The 6,008-nt window shown below is 37.9% G+C and overlaps 1 pseudogene; it reads left to right on the top strand.

Moving 5' to 3' along the window:
* The first annotated feature begins 2,140 nt into the window (after nt 1-2,140).
* LOC100582048 lies at nt 2,141-2,984 on the top strand (annotated as a pseudogene).
* Nucleotides 2,985-6,008: the final 3,024 nt, after the last annotated feature.

Genomic DNA, 6,008 nt, shown 5'->3' with positions numbered 1-6,008 from the left:
AGGACAGATTGCCAAATCCTGAAAGAAACATCATCCAAATGGGTAAAGACATCTTTCCAAACGTTTGAAGTCCCAAATCACTTCTCTGCAATGTTGAGAAAGATTTACTCTGGAACACAAAAAGGTAGCAACTAATTCCAGCTTTCATATCTGAGTACTATAATTTCTATATTCCCCTGGGAGTTATTCTATCACCATTTTATTTTATTGCTATGTTTGTTTTTACGCTCGGCATGAAAACCTAAGACTTCATGCCACCAGATTCCATGGTGCTGATTCACTATTTTATACCTCAGCTAACCCCTCTGAGAAAAGTACTGTTGAGATAATTCCTGTTTGAGAGAGCTATGATTTTACTAATCAACACAAAGTCCATTGCTGAACAAAAGACATGTATTTGAGTGTGTTTATTATGCATCCTTGGCATAAGTATAAGGCTTTGTATACAATAGGGACTAAGGAAAGTGTTAGTTCATTCAGAAAGTCAGTCAAAAGCAGCTGTTGATTTCAAACAGTGGGAACAACTGAATGAGGTAGGGAATTTAAATGCATTGTTTGAAATTTCATCAATGGGATGCATTTAATGATAGTGGGATCATGCATAAAGGAGACTTAATTATATTTAGCTCACCTTCTTGAAATGGAGGTCTAAAACCAGAATGATATGATATATATTTTAAGCAGTAGGTAAAAGGAAATATAATTTTAAAAATGATATTATGCTTTATTCTGATTGGAATACAACAGGGAAAACATATTTAGATCTAGGTTCCTCATTTTAACAAACATAAATATTCATAGGAAAGTGTCTAGGGTAGTGAAGTATTCAGAAACTGCACCACATGAGGAATGGGGAGGGCATTTACTGAATTTTAATCCTGGGAGGACGGCTTCACCAAAGTAGTATCCTTGAATGACTGAAGAACTGCTTTGTGGCTGCAAACTCATTCTATGTTGTTCTACAAGGCCAGAAACCATGAAGAAGTGAGCACGATGATAGGGTTTCCAAGCTTCTAGAACTTCCCAGTGATGGAATCAGTGTGGCAGAAGCAGAACAAGATGGGACAAGAAAGGGAACTAGTTCAATGAGTAAGAAACTGAATGAGGAATCATATTGCAGACAATACCCAAATCTCTACATAAAAGGAATCAAAACCAGGGGAACTTTTTTTCCCAATAGAATTTATTTTTTCAGAACAGTTATAGGTGTACAGAAAAATTAAGACTGTATACAGAGTTCTGGTATACCCCACACCCAGTTTCCCTTATTATTAACCACTTACATTTGTTACAATTAATGAACCAACATTGATACCATATTTTTAATAACTGAAAGTTCATGGTTACTCAGATTTGCTTAGTTTTCCTTATGTCCTTTTGCTGTCCCAGGATCCTATCCAGGATACTACCATACACTCACATCATGTCCCTTTAGGATCCTCCTAGTTGTGAAAACTTCTCTTGATTTTCTCATTTTTGATGACCTTGACAGTTTTGAGTACTGGTCAGATATTTTGTAGGATGCCTCTCAAATAGGATTTGTGTGTTATCTTTCCTCACAATTAGACTGAGACTGTGGGCTTCCAGGGGAAAACCACAGAGGTAAAGTGCCATTTTCATCACATTATATCAACATGGTTTCTCACTGCTGATATTGGCCCTGATCGCCATGGTCATGGGTGTTTTGCTGGGTTTCTTCACTGTAAAGTTACTCTTTCCCTCCTTCCTTTCCATGCTGTACTCTTTGAAAGGAAGTCACTATGAGAAGCCTACAATTAAAGAGTAGAGATTTATGCTCCCTTTCTTAAGAATGAAGTATGGAAACCGTCATTCTCAGCAAACTAACACAAGAACAGAAAACCAAACACCGCATGTTTGGTTTCCACTCATAAGTGGAAGTTGAACAATGAGAACACATGGACACAGGGAGGGGAACATCACACACTAGGGCCTGTCGGGGGGTGGGGGGCAAGGGGAGGGAGAGCATTAGGAGAAATACCTAATGTGGGTCACGGGTTGATGGGTGCAGCAAACCACCATGGCACATGTACACCTATGTAACAAACCTGCACGTTCTGCGCATGTACCCCAGAACTTAAAGTATAATAATAAAAAAAATTGTTAAAAAATGCTCCCAGGAGTGAGATGCACGGCGGCTATTTTCCCTTCTGTCAGATCTTGATGAATAAAGCAGTCATAATTCATCTCTAGAAAGATTATTTATACCCTGGCATTTGAAATGCTTTTTATTTAGAATAGTAGTAAAAATGGAAAAAGGAAAAGGAAATGATGATGGAATACCAGACCAAGGGAACTCCTTGGATTTTTCTGAACACTTTAACCAACTTGAATTTTTGGAAACACATGGACACCTTATTCCTACTGGCACTCAAATTCTTTGGGTAGGCAATTCTGATGAAGATGAGGAGCAAGATGAAAAAATGAAGAATGGTATCAATTGCAAGAAAAAAAAATGGAAAAAGACCCAATCAAATTGCTCCTTTGGGCTGCTGAAAAAAATCAGCTTACTACAGTGCAGAGACTACTTTCTGAAAAGGCCGCTCATGTGAACACTAGGGATGAAGATGAGTATACCCCTCTTCGTCGTGCAGCCTACAGTGGACACATAGATATTGTCCAGGAGACCATTGCACAGGGGGCAGATGCTCATGCAGTGACTGTGGATGGCTGGACGCCCCTGCACAGTGCTTGTAAGTAGAATAATACGAGTGGCTTCTTTCTTACTGCAGCATGATGCAGATATCAATGCCCAAACAAAAGGCCTCTTGGCCCCCTTGCATCTTGCTGCTGGGAACAGAGACAGCAAGGATACCCTAGAACTCCTCCTGGTGAACTGTTACGTCAAGCCGGGGCTGAAAAACAACTTGGAAGAAACTGCATTTGATATTGCCAGGAGGACAAGTATCTATCACTACCTCTTTAAAATTGTGGAAGGCTGTACAAATTCTTCACCTCAGTCTTAACAGTTCTAGTAATTTTCTTTTTTCTAAGTACCAGTGCCTCCTTTGTGTGAGATGTAAAGTATTCCCATAATCAAAGTTGACATTGAACATCTCACTACAAAAATTCAGTGGTATTCGTTATAATGTTCTTCCAAGTGAATTGCCTGACTTTGATGTCAAAATGTATTTGAAAATTGTTTGCATACATCTTTAATGATTTATAAAAAGAATGGAGTATCTACATGATTTACTTGGAGTTCTTTTGAAATGGACATTTTTTCTTCTCCATCACTTATTTAGTCATTTTCAGTATGGACTTATGGATATTTATGTTACACTTTGGGTTATAATCCAATACTGCTATATTTTGTTGTTCAAATTGTTCCAGCTTTGTCCACTGGAAGTTCTTTCGGTTGAGTTCTGTGTCCCTCTGTTCCTCAGACATAATCCCATCATTGTAAGTTTCTTTTAATTTTTAAGCACTTCCTTACCTTCTGATATCACAAGATGCTTGAAGCTCATCTTGTTTGTTTCCTGCCCCGAAACTATAATCAGCCATTTCTCCAAGGAATCCTGGTTCTTTTTAATGGTTCCTATAATTGTATTATAGACCAAGATCCAGATTCTAGGTGTGTTCATTGCTGCTGGGATGCTGTTCTTTCTAGCCCCTCTCAGCTAACAGAATGAGGAAATACATATGTATATACTAAATTATGAATATACATTTTTCCATAAATATTTCTGTATCTGTATTAAACTAAATATAAATTCACACTGATGTCTCCAACTGTAATGAATTACTACATGGACCATTCCATGCTTATCTATAACCCCTTGCTTATCTGTAACCTCCCACTTTAACAGTGAGGAACCTGGCTCCCACACTTCTACTGTACATTTACTTAATTGTTCAGTTGCAGCACACATGTGTAGCAGTATCTGGATTATTAATCTGGTCCCCATAAGAAACAACTTTATCAAATAGCGTACAGTGCTTATTTGAGTCCCTTTTGACTTTAGTCTTATAGACTTTACTTCTAGACTAAAGGTACATAGGTCAGCCCCTATCCTACCCCCTTCAGTGGTATAGTTTTGTATATTTGCAATACAATCAGAGTCTCTTATCACAGAAAATAATGTCATGTATCTAACATTATAGTGTCATGAAGAATAGTTGTATTATCCTAAAGATTGATTGTGCTTCACCTGTTTAACCCTCTACCCCTCCCCCAAACCACGAATCTGTTTACTACCTTTATAGTTTGTCTTTTGCAGAATGTCATATAATTGGAATTATACAGTATGTGGTCTTTTCAGACTGACTTCTTTCACTTAGCAATATGCATTTAAAGTCTATCGGTAGCCTTTTGTGGCTTGATAGCTCATCACTTTTTAATCAGTGAATAGATATCTATTCACCTATTGAATCACCTCTTTGTGGCTTCCAGTTTTTGTCAATTATGAATAAAGCTGCAGTAAACACTTGCTTGCAAGATTTTCTGTGGAAATAAGTCTTTAAATAGGAAGATGATGGCTGAATTATATGGTAAGACTATGTTTAGCTTTGTAAAACATTGACAAACTGTTTTCCAACATGACATTTTTCGTCCCCATCAGCAATGAATGAGAACTCTTGCTGCTTTGCCAGGATTTCTTTTTGGGTTTGTTTGTTTGGTTGCCATTTAAGTAGGTATGTGGTAGTATCTCATTGGTTTAACGTAAAGTTCCCTGATGACAAGTAATTTTGAAATTTTTTTCTTTTTTTTTTTTGTTTTTGTTTTTGTTTTTTTGTTTGTTTTTTTGTTTTTATTGTACTTTAAGTTTTAGGGTACATGTGCACAATGTGCAGGTTTGTTACATATGTATCCATGTGCTATGTTGGTGTGCTGCACCCATTAACGCCTGATTTAGCATTAGGTGTATCTCCCAGTGCTATCCCTCCCCCCTCCCCCCACCCCACAACAGTCCCCGGAGTGTGATGTTCCCCTTCCTGTGTCCATGTGTTCTTATTGTTCAATTCCCACCTATGAGTGAGAACATGCCGTGTTTGGTTTTTTGTCCTTGCGATAGCTTACTGAGAATGATGATTTCCAGTTTCATCCATGTCCCTACAAAGGACATGAACTCATCATTTTTTATGGCTGCATAGTATTCCATGGTGTATATGTGCCACATTTTCTTAATCCAGTCTATCGTCGTTGGACATTTGGGTTGCTTACAAGTCTTTGCTATTGTGAATAGTGCCACAATAAACATACGTGTGCATGTGTCTTTATAGCAGCATGATTTATAGTCCTTTGGGTATATACCCAGTAATGGGATGGCTGGGTCAAATGGTATTTCTAGTTCTAGATCCCTGAGGAATTGCCACACTGACTTCCACAATAGTTGAACTAGTTTACAGTCTCACCAACAGTGTAAAAGTGTTCCTATTTCTCCACATCCCCTCCAGCACCTGTTGTTTCCTGACTTTTTAACGATGGCCATTCTAACTGGTGTGAGATGGTATCTCATTGGGGTTTTGATTTGCATTTCTCTGATGGCCAGTGATGATGCACATTTTTTCATGTGTTTTTTGGCTGCATAGATGTCTTCTTTTGAGAAGTGTCTGTTCATGTATTTCACCCACTTTTTGATGGGGTTGTTTTTTTCTTGTAAATTTGTTTGAGTTCATTGTAGATTCTGGATATTAGCCCTTTGTCAGATGAGTAGGTTGTGAAAATTTTCTCCCATTTTGTAGGTTGCCTGTTCACTCTGATGGTAGTTTCTTTTGCTGTGCAGAAGCTCTTTAGTTTAAGTAGATCCCATTCATCAATTTTGGCTTTTGTTGCCACTGCTTTTGGTGTTTTAGACATGAAGTCCTTGCCCATGCCTGAATGGTAATGCCTAGGTTTTCTTCTAGGGTTTTTATGGTTTTAGGTCTAACATGTAAGTCTTTAATCCATCTCGAATTAATTTTTGTATAAGGTGTAAGGAAGGGATCCAGTTTCAGCTTTCTACATATGGCTAGCCAGTTTTCCCAGCATCGTTTATTAAATAGGGAAT

The sequence above is a fragment of the Nomascus leucogenys genome, chromosome 2, assembly GCF_006542625.1.
Source record: "Nomascus leucogenys isolate Asia chromosome 2, Asia_NLE_v1, whole genome shotgun sequence".
Lineage (NCBI taxonomy): Eukaryota > Metazoa > Chordata > Mammalia > Primates > Hylobatidae > Nomascus > Nomascus leucogenys.
The sequence above is the reverse complement of the archived record's forward strand: the minus strand, read 5'-3'. Positions and strand labels throughout refer to the sequence as shown.